The following is an 18,061-nucleotide window of genomic DNA, read 5'->3' as shown; positions in this document are numbered from 1 at the left end:
TCAAATGGTGGAATATTCAATTTCAGTTTAGGAATATGCACATCATCTCGATCCTGAGGTGGTGGTGCAGGCCTACCATTACGAATATATACCTGAGGTCGACCTGCTGGTGGTGGTGCTGGTGGCTGCACGTAGTTCGGATTTTGATCAACCTCATCCTCATAATCGCCCGCATACTCATCATCCTCCGCATCAACAGCAGGAGCCACAGAAGTGTCAACAGCAGCACCAATAGTTTGGCCAAAGGCAAGAGGGACACGGCTCGCTCGGCGGAGGTCTGTTTCGCGACGTGGAGGTAGTCGTTGTTGTTGTTGTTGTTGTTGGAGAGGTGCGTTAGGTGCAGCGGGTGGTGGTGGTGGAAGACGCGCGAGCAATTCATTAAACTTGTTATCGAGCTTTGTTTCGAACGTCTTCTCCATGCCATCTATCTTCTCCATGGCCTCTTCAAATCTGTTTAACACATCTTGCACCTGTCCACTCATCATTTGCTGAAATTTATCATGTAGCTGTTTGTTCGTCAGGTTCTCCCAATCAGTCTCATCGGCTTGTGATCCTACCATGGTTAGCAGCAAATAGAAACACACAAGAATATGATCCTACAGACTACTAAGAAGTGGTGGTGGTGTATAACAAACCCGTCAAGCAAACCTCAAATTCTTACCAGTTCTTACCCAGCAGCAGGTGGTGATCGGCAACCGTTGTAGTCAAAACTCTCAAAGCTTGGATAGAGCGATTACCAGGGAGAGTCAAACGCACGACGTAGATGTATGTGGAGCTGGGAAGGCTTATAATATGGTAGCAAAAAGGGTCAGCAATAATCAATTCAGAGATGCAAAGTTGAATAAACGCTCAACGACGGTACTGTGCTGGTCCTAGGCTAGACCGTGCTAGAGACGCGAGCCTAGAACACTAACAAAATCACGGCGCTGCACGTAAACAAGGGAAAAGCACACTCTGGAATTTTCTTTTCGCTCTTTTTTTTTGCGCTGCTCTTTTTTTTTGCGCTGCTCTTTTTTTTTTGCGAAAAATCACTATAATGGCGAGTGTCTCAAAACTCTTCCCAGGTCAAACTGACAGGATGGGCACGAAATTTTTTCGACCAATTTTTTTTTTCGACAGCCTGGACCCAAAAACTGGAAACGGGTCAAAAAAAACTTTCTATAACGGCGACTGTCTCAATACACTTAGAAACACCTAAAATTAGGATAGCCAGATTTTTTTTTGTCAAGTGCGTTTTCCGAAAATTTTGGGCCTAAAGGGAGGGTGGTTTCCGGACTCTTTTTTTTTCCGAAACCTACTCCGGCAAGGAAACATGAATCGGAAACTAGATGGATCTCGAAAACAAACCTAATATGACAAGAACTCAGATTGGTGGTGGATATATGGCGGTAGATGGCAGTGGTGGTGGTATATGACAGCGGTGGTGGTATATGGATACGGATTCGAAGCGGTGGCGGATAAGCGGTGGTGGTAGATGGCAGGGGCGATGATGATGGTGCGGCGGCGGCGTGACAACTTATGACCAGAACTCGAAACTCTAAAAGACTAGACTCTAAGACCAGCAACTAGACACGACGATGCAACCGCAAATTCAACAAAGCAAAACCCTAAAAAGATTATGCAAAGGCTCAGATTGGTTCGGATATGATGAACTAACCCTAATTTTTTTTTGGCTTTTTCGTGGACTGTAGGTATGAAAAACAGACTCGATCTAAACTACAAAAAACTGTAAAATCTCACCGAGCAACCTGGAAATCTGATACCACTTGATAGAGGTGGGGTGTCCCGTCTTTCGATGAGATGATGGATATCGCTTTGGTAGAAGTCGACTTTGACGATCCGACTACGAACGTGCGAGGACGTCGCGCCTTAGCAATCGCTAAACCAACTCCGAGAGGTTATCGACCACGCCGGAGCATGATCAACCTGACCACGAGGGTCTGTTTCCTGCGAGCAAACGAAGAACAAGCAAGAAACTGAGATTGCAATCTGGATATTGCGAATATAAGATGAAAGCTTTATTGATCAAGGTGGGGTTCTGTGACGCCTTTGTCTGGTCGTTGAGCACAAACGAAGTACGCGAAGTTGCAGCTATGGCGAACTTTTAATCTAAACAAAACCCAAAGTCTAAACGATGCCCTAAGGGCTGTATGATTGGAGGAAGAGGGGGGAATTTCGTGGCCCTTGGTGGAGGGGTCCGAAATCAACCCTATCTCTTGTTTCCCCACACATACGGACTCTAAAAATAGCCTATACTTATGTATTTCGAAATTACATGGGCCTGGCCCAATAATAAGGTGATGCAGCACCTAAAATAGCCTCGGGACGAAATTTATGAAGTGGCATCTTGTATATTTCGTCCAAGGCTTCATGCACCCATTATGGTGGCTTCAAAGTCCTGAAATCATCACTTGTAACTCCGTTCTTGTTCCCCTCGCGCATGCCATCATCTCCATGCTTGTTCTTGCTCCAATGTTCATCCTTCTCCAAGCTAGGCCCTTCATTTGTAAGCAAAACAAATGTATCCAATTTAGGCAGCATCATATTCTCATGAACATTAGAATCATTACCAAGAAACGGAAGTACCTGGTAATTTAGTTGGCGTGCACGAGCTCTAGTAATTGGTCCAGTATGTATAGCAGCAGGGGCTGTGGGTGTAACAATTGTATTGATGTCCTCATCACCATGGCAACCACTAGCTCGGGCGAGCTATAAATCCAAACAGAGAGTGAACGAGGTGGAGAATCGGGATTAAGGTTTTTCCACCGCGACGGGTGGTTCTTATGCATCTCGGGGTTCCATCGGATGGCCGACACGGCGACAGGAGCGGCCAGGGCGCGTGGATGAACGACACATCATGGCCACTGCCTCCTCCTCTGTACAATATTTTCTTTTTCTGTTTTATTTATTTCTTTCTGTTTATCATTTTCTTTCAATAGAAATTTGAAACTTGCCACATAAATACATTCATTATTTGGCACTGCCACAAAAAGTTTGGTGGGGGATATGGATTTGTTTGAAATTTTTTACAAATTGGAAAATCATTTAAATATGCTGAGTTGGCACTGTTTTAATTGCTAGAGCCCAATTAAGCGAAGTGATGTTGTTTTCCTTAACAAATAATTGTTATGGAATATTTGCTAAATGATGAACTATTCTGCAGAAACTTTTGTGCAACTTCAAATTTCACTTGAAATTTGGATTGATTTGAGTGGTGGAATTTGAAATGGGATATGAATCCAATATTATCAAGCACTGCAAAGCAAGGTAGCTTAGCATAATCATGAAGGATCACTATAGCATAATACATGGGGGTGTTACAATTCTCCTCCTCTAAAAGAAATTCTTGTTTCGAGAATTAAGAGGTAGAAGGGAAAAGATCGGGGTATTCTTCCCGTAGGCAATTTTCACGTTCCCAAGTGGCTTCATCCTTAGTATGATTGGACCACTGCACTTTAAGGAACTTGGTTACCTTCTGACGGGTTCGACGTTCAGCTTGATCAAGAATGTGGATTGGATGCTCCTTATAAGAATGGTCTTCTTGCAATTCGAGCATTTCATGATCCACTGCATGGCGTGGATCCTTGAAGCAACGACGAAGTTGCGACACATGGAAGACATCATGGATATGAGAAAACTGCGGTGACATTTCCAATTTGTAAGCCACATATCCATGTATGGAGAGAATGCGGAAGGGTCCAATATAGCGAGGAGCTAACCCTTGACCCCAAAGCGACGAGTGCCCTTTGAAGGAGTGACACACATATAAGCTTGTTCACCAGGTTGATAGATCGATCCCCAGTGTTTATGATCATAGTTGCTCTTCTGGCCGGACTGGGCCGCCTTGAGATTTTCCCATACAATACGTACTTGCTCTTCAGCATGTTGGATCATATCCGGACCAATGAGTGGTCATTCCCCACTTTCTGACCAATTCAAAGGGGTTCGACACTTACGTCCATATAGTACCTCGAAGGGGGCCATATTCAAGCTAGCTTGATAGCTGTTATTGTATGAGAATTCAGCATACGGGAGAGATTCTTCCCACTTCTTGCCAAATGAGATGACACAAGGGCGTAGCATATCTTCAAGCACTTGGTTAACTCGTTCAACTTGACCTTGGGACTGGGGGTGATAAGCTGTGCTCCAGGTTATTTGAGTTCCCATAGCTTCTTGGAAACTTCCCAAGAAATTTGAGGTGAAAAGGATGCCACGGTCTGAACTGATCTCCTTTGGAATACCGTGGAATGACACAATTCTGGAGAAATACAAGTCTATTGACTGATTAGCAGTGATCGTCTCCTTGACTGGCAGAAAGTGTGCAACTTTGGAGAATTGGTCGACAACAACAAGAATAGCATCCTGACCCTTTTGTGATTTGGGAAGGCCAGTGATGAGATCCATTTGAACCTTGTCCCATTTCCATACAGGGATAGGAAGCGGTTGCAAGAGTCCAACAAGTTTTTGATGTTCTGCCTTGATGCAACGGCAAATGTCACATTCATCAACATAAGGAGCAATGTCTTGCTTCATTTTAGACCACAGTCCGTTGACGAATGTCGTGATACATCTTGGTACTACCCGGATGAATAGACAGTGGTGTATCATGTGCCTCCTTCATAACCTTATCTGTCATAAGTTCGAACCTGGGTACCACAAGGCGATCTCTGAAGTACAATGTTCCATCTTCAGCAGTCAAGAAATCTCTGGCTTTCTCAAAAGCAAGTTCCCTTTTCATCTGATCAACTTCAGCGTCTTTTGCTCACGCAAATTCGGTAGCTCTCTCGAGAGTTGGTTCCAAGACAAGGGTTTTAAGAGAACCTTGTGGAAGCATATGGAGGTTCATCTTGCGAAGTTCCTCAGAAAGAAGGGGTTGAGCTTGCTGAACCATGAGGTTGTTGCAATAAGACTTGCGGCTCAAAGCATCAGCCATAACATTAGCCTTACCAGGGGTATATGAAATACCGCACTCATAGTCTGTAATTGCCTCCATCCATCTTTGCTGACAAAGATTCAGATCCGGCTGAGTAAACAGATACTTCAGACTTTGGTAATCCATGTAGATTTGACATCGATTACCGAGAAGGTAATGTCGCCATAACTTCAGTGCATAAATAACTACGGCAAGTTTGAGATCATGAGTTGGATAGTTCTCTTCATGAAGTCACAACTGTCGGGAGGCATAAGCAATCACTTTGCACTCTTGCATCAGGACACAACCTAATCCTTGACGAGAGGCGTCACAATAAATGATGAATTCCTTGCAAGAATCCGGAGGAGCAAGCACCGGGGCGGATGTGAACTTGTCCTTGAGTGTTTGAAAACTTACCTAACATTTGTCTATCCACTCAAACTTAATGCCCTTGTGAAGCAAATTAGTCAAAGGCTTGGCAATCTTGGAGAAGTTCTCGACAAAACAACGACAATAGCTGGCCATTCCGAGGAAACCTATGACTTGCTTGACATTCTTCGGGGGAGTCCAGTCAAGAATGGCCTGAACTCATTCAGAGTTGACAACAATACCATCTTTGGAAATTAAATGACCAAGATAGGTCATTTCGGATAGCCAGAATTCACACTTGGAATACTTGGCATATAGCCGATGCTCTCGAAGCTTTTCCAGTACAAGACGAAGATGTTCATGATGTTCTTCTTTATTCTTGGAATATACAAGGATATCATCCAGATAAACCATGACGAACTTGTCGAGGTATTCCATGAATATATAATTCATCAATCGGGAGAACGTTGCTGGAGCATTGGTTAAGCCGAAGGACATGACAGTGTACTCGTAAGAACCATAGTGAGTAACGAAGGATGTTTTTGGAATGTCCTCTTCACAAACTCGGATCCGATGGTATCCCAATCTCAAATCAAGTTTAGATAATACTAAGGAACCATCAAGTTGATCATACATATCATTGATTTTGGGAAGTAGATACTTGTTCTGAATTGTTGGCTGGTTGATAGGTCGGTAATCTTGGACCAAGCGATTCGTACCATCTTTCGTCTTGACAAAGAGAGAAGGTGCTCCCAAAGTAGAAGAACTGGAAACCCTTATGAAGTGACTTGTCAATTTCCTCCTTAAGCTCAAAGAGTTCATGAGGCGACATCTTGTATGGGCGCTTGGCAATAGGAGTAGTGCCCAGTTTCAAGTCTGTGCCGAATCCGACAGCTCTAGCAAGGGGTATTCCTGGACGTTCCTCTGGGAATACATCTTGAAAATTGCGAACAACCGGAACATTCTCCATTCCTTCAAGAGGTGAAGCATTCAATGCATTCAGAGCATATATCTGGCTCGGCATTCTGAGCTATTCAGGCTAAGTATTGGATTGTATAGCCAGAAGGGTGAGTGAGCTGGACTATTTCAGTAGCACAGCCGATCAGGTTTTGATGAGGACCCAACCAATTCATGCCTAGAATGACATGTACGGTAGAAACCTTGAGGGCCATAAGTGAAGTAGTGAATACTATCTTACAATTTCAATGTGGTTGTTGTGGGCTATCATCGAGGTATCCCACCTAGAACCCGGAGAGCTAACCACCAATGGAGGGTACAAGTTTTCGAATGATAAGTCTTGCTTGCGTGCAAACACTTCAGAAATGAAAGAACGTGATGCTCCTGAATCAAAAAGTACAGAAGCTGGGACTGAATTCACTAGAAGGGCACCCATTACAATTTGGGGATCATGTCGAGCTTCTTCAACCTTTACATGATTAACATGACCATGACTGAGTGCATGCGGCTTGGCATTAAGGTTTCTGGGCCGAAGATCTCATGCATTTTGATACTGGGCCGGGCGGCAGTTGGCAACACGGTGCCCTGGCTCTCGGTGTGACATAAGACAACCTTGGTGTTGGAGAAGGTCAGTGATAAACATTGTGCGGGATCTAGACTTGATGTTTCTGAGCAGGCTGACCCGAGGATGGGCCAACATCTTGAGTATGCTCGAACGACTCCTGGTACTCAGTCAGACCAGTTTCATCTTGAAAAGCTTGGTTGACAAGCGTCGCAAAGTCTAGTGCAGCAAAGTGCGGTCTTTTCCACCCCAGAGAAGAAAAACAAAGAAAACTAGTGCAGTCTTTTCTTCAAAAATGACTTTCATGTGTCCGTTGGTGGATGTGTTGCTCCCAGTAATTGTGTGTCTGGACATGCTAAATTGTTGCCTTGTGGCTAGATGATGCATATGCTCCTTTTCCATTTAATATACTTCCTCGTCTGCGACTTGAGGAGATTGATACATGCTATATGTTGGGTTGTTGTGGCATTGATGCTTTATTATGTCTAACACATCACATATTCTAATTAGAACATGCCCTGTTTTTATAATACTAAAATCCCAGTTTGTTTTTGCCACTGATTCTTTATACAATTATTATTTTTGACATTATCTCTATGAATGCATGAACTCACCGGTGGCCCTTTTATCCTTTGTAGGAATGACATAAAAGAGGACCATGAAGGAATCATGAAGATAGCAGTTTGCGTCAGCTAGACATTTTGTGTAATGGAGCAAAAACAATGTGTCTTTTAGCTATCATTTTGCAAACCTATATGGTATCTTGTCAACTAGGTATTTTGCGTAATGGACCAAACAATGAATCGTCGGACATGCATCTATCATTTTGTAAACTAATCAGGTGTCTTGGTGATTGAAACATAAATGTTCCCTCCTTTCAGTTAGTTACTTTTACCTATAAGAATATTCTTCTTTGGTTCCAGTTTAATATTTTCAGAGTACATGCAAGTTACTTTAACTTGATTGGTATTGTGTTGCAGTGAGATAATCAACTTGATTGATATTGTTTGGCAAGGCACAAGCCAAATAATTAATGGCTGGGTATAAATATATCTTGCTCAGCTAAACAAAATGCTATTGAACTGTTGGTCGGCAAAAGATAACAACGTCCTACTGTTGGTCGGGAAAAGTTCATGGTAGGGCTGAGAGATAGTTGGTCGGCAAATGTACTATTGTCGGACTATCGGTCGGGAAAGTTTATCATTAGACAGTCCGTCGGGAAAGGTTCATAGCAGGTCCAACAGAAAGTCGGTCGGCAATGCTTTAGATAGCCGTCAAACAGTCGGTCGGGAAAGATATGTTGGTCGGGAAAAGGCTTTCCCGTCAGGACTTTCCCCAACAGACAAGATCGGTCAGCAATAGTCTTTCCCGACTGATTGTCTATCGGTAGACGTTCTTTTCCCTACCGACTTGTCTGTTGGGGATGTAGTGATGTGGTGTAGTGAACTAGGAGAGCGGCGGCGGGCGGGATCTGCCCATAATGTGGTAGTGAGCATGATAGAGGCAAAGGTGTCCCGTCTTTTGATGAGATGATGGATATCGCTTTGGTGGCAGTCGACTTTGACGATCCGACTACGAACGTGCGAGGACGTCGCGCGTTAGCAATCGCTAAACCAACTCTGAGAGGTTATTGACCACGCCGGAGCACGATCAACCTGACCACGAGGGTCTGTTTCCTGCGAGCAAACGAAGAACAAGCAAGAAACTGAGATTGCAATCTGGATATTGCGAATATAAGATGAAAGCTTTATTGATCAAGGTGGGGTTCTGTGACGCCTTTGTCTGGTCGTTGAACACAAATGAAGTACGCGAAGTTGCAGCTATGGCGAACTTTTAATCTAAACAAAACCCAAAGTCTAAACGATGCCCTAAGGGCTGTATATATGGAGGAAGAGGGGGGAATTTCGTGACCCTTGGTGGAGGGGTCTGAAATCAACCCTATCTCTTGTTTCCCCACACATACAGACTCTAAAAATAGCCTATACTTATGTATTTCGAAATTACATGGGCCTGGCCCAATAATAAGGTGACGCAGCACCTATAATAGCCTCGGGACGAAATTTATGAAGTGGCATCTTGTATATTTCGTCCAAGGCTTCATGCACCCATTATGGTGGCTTCAAAGTCCTGAAATCATCACTTGTAACTCCGTTCTTGTTTCCCTTGCACATGCCATCATCTCCATGCTTGTTCTTAATCCAATGTTCATCCTTCTCCAAGCTAGGCCCTTCATTTGTAAGCAAAACAAATGTATCCAATTTAGGCAGCATCATATTCTCATGAACATTAGAATCATTACCAAGAAACGAAAGTACCTGGTAATTTAGTTGGCGTGCGCGAGCTCTAGTAATTGGTCCAGTATTTATAGCAGCAGGGGCTGTGGGTGTAACAATTGTATTGATGTCCTCATCATCCTCCCCTTCTTGAAATAAAGTCGTCCTCGACGGAAGTTCATCTTCCTCACCCAAATAAGGCTTCAAATCTGCAATGTTAAAAGTGGGACTAACCCCAGAATCTGCAGGCAGCTCAAGTTTATATGCATTATCATTTATTTTCTCTAACACCTTAAAGGGACCATCAGCACGTGGCATTAACTTTGATTTGCGCAAATCCGGAAATATATCCTTACTCAAATGTAACCAAACAAGATCTCCAGGTGCAAACACAACATGTTTTCTACCCTTATCTCCAGCAAGTTTATATTTAGCATTCATACGCTCAATGTTTTCCTTAGTTAACTCATGCATTTTTAAAATCAATTCAGCACGTTGTTTAGCATCAAAATTAACCTTCTCCGAAGATGGAAGAGGCAACAAATCAATAGGTGCACGAGGTAGGAAACCATACACAACTTCAAAAGGGCACATCTTAGTAGTAGAATGCAATGAACGATTATAAGCAAATTCAATATGAGGCAAGCATTCCTCCCACATTTTCTTATTATTCTTCAAAACAGCCCTAAGCATAGTAGACAATGTTCTATTGACTACTTCAGTTTGTCCATCAGCTTTGGGGTGACAAGTAGTACTAAAAAGCAGTTTAGTCCCCAACTTAGCCCATAAACATCTCCAAAAGTGGCTAAGAAATTTAGTATCACGATCTGAAACAATAGTATTTGGCACACCATGCAAGCGAATAATTTCACGAAAGAACAAATCAGCAACATTAACAGCATCATCGCTCTTATGACATGGTATAAAGTGTGCCATTTTCGAGAATCTATCCACGACAACAAATATGCTATCCCTCCCCTTCTTTGTTCGAGGTAAACCTAAAACAAAGTCCATAGATATATCCTCCCAAGGAACACTAGGTACAGACAAAGGCATATATAAACCATGAGGATTGAGTCGTGACTTAGCTTTTTGACATGTAGTGCAGCGAGCAATAAAACGCTTAACATCCCGTCTCATCTTTGGCCAAAAGAAATGTGTAGCAAGTACGTCCTCCGTCTTCTTCACGCCAAAGTGTCCCATTAATCCTCCTCCATGCGCCTCCTGCAACAACAAAAGACGAACGGAGCTAGCTGGAATGCATAGCTTGTTAGAACGAAACACAAATCCATCATTAACGACGAACTTGTTCCACATTCTTCCTTCTTTACAATTCTGCATTACATCTTTAAAATCAGCATCATGCACATATTGATCTTTGATGGTCTCCAAACCAAATATTTTGAAGTCAAGTTGTAAAAGCATAGTATAGCGCCGAGACAATGCATCAGCAATAACATTTTCTTTTCCCTTCTTGTGTTTAATGACATAAGGAAAAGTCTCAATGAATTCAACCCATTTAGCATGTCTACGATTCAGTTTAGCTTGACTTTTAATATGTTTCAAAGATTCATGATCAGAATGTATAACAAATTCTTTGGGCCATAAATAATGTTGCCATGTTTCTAAAGTCCGAACAAGAGCATATAATTCTTCATCATAAGTAGAATAATTCAGACTAGGCCCACTCAATTTTTCAGAAAAGTATGCAACAGGTTTGCCATCTTGTAATAACACACCGCCTAATCCAATTCCACTAGCATCACATTCAAGCTCAAAAGTCTTATTAAAATCAGGAAGTTGGAGTAAAGGAGCATGTGTCAACTTATCTTTCAATACCGAGAAGGCTTCTTCCTGTGCGGTACCCCAAAGAAAAGGCACATCTTTCTTTGTAAGCTCATTGAGAGGAGTAGCAATGGTGCTGAAATCTCTCACAAAACGCCTATAGAATCCAGTGAGGCCAAGAAAACTCCTCACTTGTGTGACCGTTTTGGGCTGCGGCCAACTCTCAATAGCTTCAATCTTGGCTTTATCAACTTCAATTCCCTGTGGAGTAACAACATAGCCAAGAAAAGATACTCGGTCGGTGCAAAAGGTGCACTTCCCAAGGTTACCAAACAAACGTGCATCACGTAGAGCAATAAAAACAGCACGTAAATGTTCCAAATGTTCTTCCAAAGATCTGCTATAAATCAATATGTCATCAAAGTAAACTACCACAAATCGTCCAATGAAAGCACGTAAAATGTCGTTCATTAATCTCATGAAAGTACTAGGTGCATTTGTTAACCCAAAAGGCATGACTAACCACTCATATAATCCAAACTTAGTTTTGAATGCTGTTTTCCATTCATCTCCCAATTTCATACGAGTTTGATGGTATCCAGTACGCAAATCAACTTTGGAGAATATTGTAGAGCCACTCAATTCATCAAGCATATCATCTAGCCTAGGAATAGGATGACGATAACGAATAGTAATATTATTAATGCCTCTACAATCAACACACATACGTGATGTACCATCCTTTTCGGCACTAGAATAATAGGAACAGCACAAGGACTAAGGGATTCACGTATATAACCTTTGTCGAGAAGCTCTTGTACTTGACGCATAATCTCCTTCGTCTCCTCTGGATTGGTACGGTATGGTGCACGGTTTGGCAGTGAAGCACCGGGAATTAAGTCAATCTGATGCTCAATCCCTCGAATAGGCGGTAATCCCGGTGGCACGTCTTGTGGAAAGACGTCAGCGAACTCCTGCAAAATGTTAGTGACAGCAGGAGGCAAAGAGGAAGGCACGTCCTCGAATGAAAATAATGCCTCTTTGCACACAAAAGCATAGCAAACAGATTTGCTGAAATCTAGCTCATCAATATCAGATTTGGTGGCAAATAAACATGCACTTTTCAATTTAATTTCAGAAGCAACACTAGATGGTTTATTATTAGGCTTCATTTGTTGCTCAAATTCTTTTGCCACAATCTGATTTTCACTCTTATTCGTCTCCTGTTTTGCTTTATTAGCTCTATTAATATCATCTTTCAAAATGGAATCAGGAGTCATAGGAAGCAAAGTAATATTTTTATCCTTATGAACAAGAGTATAGTGATTGTTTCTACCATGGTGTACAGAATTTTTATCAAATTGCCATGGTATACCAAGTAATAAGGAACATGCTTGCATAGGTACCTTATCACAATCAACATAATCAGCATATGTAGAGATACTAAAATGCACACGAACAGTACGTGTTACCTTAACCTTGCCGCTGTTGTTGAACCATTGGATGTAGTAAGGATGTGGATGTGGTCTTGTGGTGAGAGAAAGCTTCTCCACCATCTCCATGCTAGCCAAGTTGTTGCAGCTCCCTTCGTCTATTATGACGCGCACAGAACGTTCCTTCACAACTCCCTTGGTATGGAACAAATTGTGCCTCTGATTTTGCTCAGCTTGTGTGACCTGCACACACAAAACACGTTGAGCAACTAAACATTCATACCTGTCAGCGTCTTCAGGAGCCATGTATTGCGTCTCATGATCAGAATCATCTCCACCATGTTCTTCACGTGTAATAAGAGCCAAAGTCTCCTCATCATAGTCACTAGCGGACTCATATCCACCATCCGCGGTAGCAATCATCACACGTGGAGATTTGCATTCTCTCGCATAATGACCTCCTCCCTTACAATGACGACAAATAATATCACTTGTGTGCCCTGTTGATGCCATGGAAGAAGCAGAACTCTGTGCAGGCCCAGCAGGTGCGCTCTTGGCAGATAATGGTGGTTGTGCCTGTTTTCTTGTATCACGACTAGAGGAGACACCTGATTGAGGTGCTGGTGCAGTTGAAGTAGAAGATGCACGCGGTGTCCATGATGAAGGTCGGCCTGCAGAAAAGTTAGTTCGCGCCAATGCTTGTCGATCCTGCACTTCACGTTCAGCTTTACAAGCAAGATGGAATAAAGAGTGATATTAGTATACTCCTTATAGTCTAGAATGGTCTGAATCTCTCTATTTAATCCACCCAGAAAACGTGCAAGCATAGCTTTATTCTCCTCAACAATACCACATCTAATCATGCCAGTTTGTAATTCCTGATAATATTCTTCTACAGAATTTTTCCCTTGTCTTAAATGCTGCAATTTTTGAAGTAATTCACGTTGATAATATGGTGGAACCCAACGCGTACGCATAGCAGTTTTCAAAGCAGCCCAAGTAGTTGGAATAGGATATAATCTACAATGTTCAGACCACCATACACATGCAAAACTAGTGAAAGCACAAACAGCAGCAGCAACCCGTCTCTCCTCGGGATATTGTAAACATGTAAAACGTTGTTCAGTTTCTAACTCCCAAGTAAGATATATATCATGAACATATCTACCCTCAAATGGTGGAATATTCAATTTCAGTTTAGGAATATGCACATCATCTCATACCTGAGGTGGTGGTGCAGGCCTACCATTACGAATATATACCTGAGGTCGACCTGCTGGTGGTGGTGCTGGTGGGTGCACGTAGTTCTGATTTTGATCAACCTCATCTCATAATCGCCCGCATACTCATCATCCTCCTGGGTACCAGCAGCAGCAGTAGCAGGAGCCAAAGAAGCATCAATAACAGGAATAGCAGCACCAGAAGTTTGGCCATCCTCAATAGGAACACGCTTCGCTCGTCCATACTGATTCGGAAGGATGCGTTGTTGTTGGTGTTGCAGAGGTGCGATAGGTGCAGCCGGCGGTGGTGGTGGTAAACGCGCGAGCAATTCATTAAACTTGCTATCATGCTTTGTTTCGAATGTCTTCTCCATGCCATCTATCTTCTCCATGGCCTCGTCAAATCTGTTTAGCACATCTTGCACCTGTCCACTAATCATTTGCTGAAATTTATCATGTAGCTGTTTGTTCGTCAGGTTCTCCCAATCAGTCTCATCGGCTTGTGATCCTACCATGGTTAGCAGCAAATAGAAACACACAACAATATGATCCTACAGACTACTAAGAAGTGGTGGTGGTGTATCACAAACCCGTCAAGCAAAACTCAAATTCTTACCAGTTCTTACCCAGGAGCAGGCGGTGATCGGCAACCGTTGTAGTCAAAACTCTCAAAGCTTGGATAGAGCGATTACCAGGGAGAATCAAACGCACGACGTAGATGTATGTGGAGCTGGGAAGGCTTATAATATGGTAGCAAAAAGGGTCAGCAATAATCAATTCAGAGATGCAAAGTTGAATAAACGCTCAACGACGGTACTGTGCTAGTCCTAGGCTAGACCGTGCTAGAGACGCGAGCCTAGAACACTAACAAAATCACGGCGCAGCACGTAAACAAGGAAAAACCACACTCTGGATTTTTTTTTCCGCTTTTTTTGCGCTCTTTTTTTTTCGCTGCTTTTTTTTGCGAAAAATCACTATAATGGCGAGTGTCTCAAAACTCTTCCTAGGTCAAACTGACAGGATGGGCACGAAATTTTTTTGACCAAATTTTTTTTTTCGTTTTTTCGACTGCCCGGACCCAAAAACTGGGAACGGGTCAAAAAAACCTTCCTATAATGGCACCTGTCTCAAAACACTCAGAAACGCCTAAAAATAGGATAGCCAGATTTTTTTTCGAAAAATGCATTTTCGAAAATTTTTGGGCCTAAACGGAAGGTGGTTTCCGGACTCTTTTTTTTCCGAAACCTACTCCGGCAAGGAAACACGAATCGGAATCTAGATGGATCTCAAAAACACACCTAATATGCAAGGAACTCGGATTGGTGGTGGATATATGGTGGTGGTATATGGCAGCGGTGGTGGTATATGGCAGCGGTGGTAATATATGGATATGGATCGGTGGTGGTATATGGATACGGATTGGTGGTGGTATATGGATACGGATTCGGAGCGGTGGTGGTAGGTGACAGGGGCGATGATGATGGTGCGGTGGCGGCGTGACAACTTATGACCAGAACTCGAAACTCTAAAAGACTAACGCTAAGACCAGCAACTAGACACGACGATGCAACCGCAAATTCAACAAAGCAAAACCCTAAAAAGAAAATGCAAAGGCTCAGATTGGTTCGGATATGATGAACTAACCCTAATTTTTTTGGCTTTTTCGTGGACTGTAGGTATGAAGAACAGACTCGATCTAAACTACGAAAAACTGTAAAATCTCACCGAGCAACCTGGAAATCTGATACCACTTGATAGAGGCAAAGGTGTCCCGTATTTCGATGAGATGATGTATATCGCTTTGGTGGCAGTCGACTTTGACGATCCGACTACGAACGTGCGAGGACGTCGCGCCTTAGCAATCGCTAAACCAACTCCGAGAGGTTATTGACCACGCCGGAGCACGATCAACCTGACCATGAGGGTCTGTTTCCTGCGAGCAAACGAAGAACAAGCAAGAAACTGAGATTGCAATCTGGATATTGCGAATATAAGATGAAAGCTTTATTGATCAAGGTGGGGTTCTGTGACGCCTTTGTTTGGTCGTTGAACACAAACGAAGTACGCGAAGTTGCAGCTATGGCGAACTTTTAATCTAAACAAAACCCGAAGTCTAAATGATGCCCTAAGGGCTGTATATATGGAGGAAGAGGGGGGAATTTCGTGGCCCTTGGTGGAGGGGTCCGAAATCAACCCTATCTCTTGTTTCCCCACACATACGTACTCTAAAAATAGCCTATACTTATGTATTTCGAAATTACATGGGCCTGGCCCAATAATAAGGTGACGCAGCACCTAAAATAGCCTCGGGACGAAATTTATGAAGTGGCATCTTGTATATTTCGTCCAAGGCTTCATGCACCCATTATGGTGGCTTCAAAGTCCTGAAATCATCACTTGTAACTCCGTTCTTGTTCCCCTTGCGCATGCCATCATCTCCATGCTTGTTCTTGCTCCAATGTTCATCCTTCTCCAAGCTAGGCCCTTCATTTGTAAGAAAAACAAATATATCCAATTTAGGCAGCATCATATTCTCATGAACATTAGAATCATTACCAAGAAACGAAAGTACCTGGTAATTTAGTTGGCGTGCACGAGCTCTAGTAATTGGTCCAGTATGTATAGCAGCAGGGGCTGTGGGTGTAACAATTGTATTGATGTCCTCATCACAAGGGGAACAAGAACGGAGTTACAAGTGATGATTTCAGGACTTTGAAGCCACCATAATGGGTGCATGAAGCCTTGGACGAAATATACAAGATGCCACTTCATAAATTTCGTCCCGAGGCTATTATAGGTGCTGGGCCAGGCCCATGTAATTTCGAAATACATAAGTATAGGCTATTTTTAGAGTCCGTATGTGTGGGGAAACAAGAGATAGGGTTGATTTCGGACCCCTCCACCAAGCGTCACGAAATTCCCCCCTCTTCCTCCATATATACAGCCCTTAGGGCATCGTTTAGACTTTGGGTTTTGTTTAGATTAAAAGTTCGCCATAGCTGCAACTTCGCGTACTTCGTTTGTGTTCAACAACCAGACAAAGGCGTCACAGAACCCCACCTTGATCAATAAAGCTTTCATCTTATATTCGCAATATCCAGATTGCAATCTCAGTTTCTTGCTTGTTCTTCGTTTGCTCGCAGGAAACAGACCCTCGTGGTCAGGTTGATCATGCTCCGGCATGGTCAATAACCTCTCGGAGTTGGTTTAGCGATTGCTAAGGCGCGACGTCCTCGCACGTTCATAGTCGGATCGTCAAAGTCGACTGCCACCAAAGCGATATCCATCATCTCATCGAAAGACGGGACACCTTTGCCTCTATCAAGTGGTATCAGATTTCCAGGTTGCTCGGTGAGATTTTACAGTTTTTCGTAGTTTAGATCGAGTCTGTTCTTCATACCTAAAGTCCACGAAAAAGCCACACAAAAAAATTAGGGTTAGTTCATCATATCCGAACCAATCTGAGCCTTTGCATAATCTTTTTAGGGTTTTGCTTTGTTGAATTGCGGTTGCATCGTCGTGTCTAGTTGCTGGTCTTAGAGTCTAGTCTTTTAGAGTTTCGAGTTCTGGTCATAAGTTGTCACGCCGCCTCCGCACCATCATCATCGCCCCTGCCATCTACCACCGCTGCTTATCCGCCACCGCTTCGAATCCGTATCCATATACCACCACCGCTGTCATATACCACCACCGCTGCCATCTACTACCATATATCCACCACCAATCCGAGTTCTTGTCATATTAGGTTTGTTTTCGAGATCCATCTAGATTTCGATTCGTGTTTCCTTGCCGGAGTAGGTTTCGAAAAAAAAGAGTCCGGAAACCACCCTCCGTTTAGGCCCGAAATTTTTTGAAAACGCATTTTTCGAAAAATTTTCTGGCTATCCTATTTTTAGGTGTTTCTGAGTGTTTTGAGACAGGTGCCATTGTAGGAAGTTTTTTTTGACCCATGTCCAGTTTTTGGGTCCGGGCAGTCAAAAAAAAAAATTGGTCGAAAAAATTTCGTGCCCATCCTGTCAGTTTGACCTAGGAAGAGTTTTGAGACACTCGCCATTATAGTGATTTTTCGCAAAAAAAAACCAGCGCAAAAAAACAGCACAAAAAAAAGAGCGGAAAAAAAATCTAGAGTGTGCTTTTACCTTGTTTACGTGCCGCGCCGTGATTTTGTTGGTGTTCTAGGCTCGCGTCTCTAGCACAGTCTAGCCTAGGACCAGCACAGTACCGTCGTTGAGCGTTTATTCAACTTTGCATCTCTGAATTGATTATTGCTGACCCTTTTTGCTACCATATTATAAGCCTTCCCAGCTCCACATACATCTACGTCGTGCGTTTGACTCTCCCTGGTAATCGCTCTATCCAAGCTTTGAGAGTTTTTGACTACAATGGTTGCCGATCACCGCCTGCTGCTGGGTAAGAACTGGTAATAATTTGAGATTTGCTTGACGGATTTGTGACACCCACCACCACCTCTTGTTAGTAGTCTGTAGGATCATATTCTTGTGTGTTTCTATTGCTGCTAACCATGCCAGGATCACAAGCCGACGAGACTG

The sequence above is a fragment of the Triticum dicoccoides genome, chromosome 2A (assembly GCF_002162155.2).
Source record: "Triticum dicoccoides isolate Atlit2015 ecotype Zavitan chromosome 2A, WEW_v2.0, whole genome shotgun sequence".
NCBI classification, from domain to species: Eukaryota; Viridiplantae; Streptophyta; class Magnoliopsida; order Poales; family Poaceae; genus Triticum; species Triticum dicoccoides.
This window is presented reverse-complemented; position numbering follows the sequence as displayed.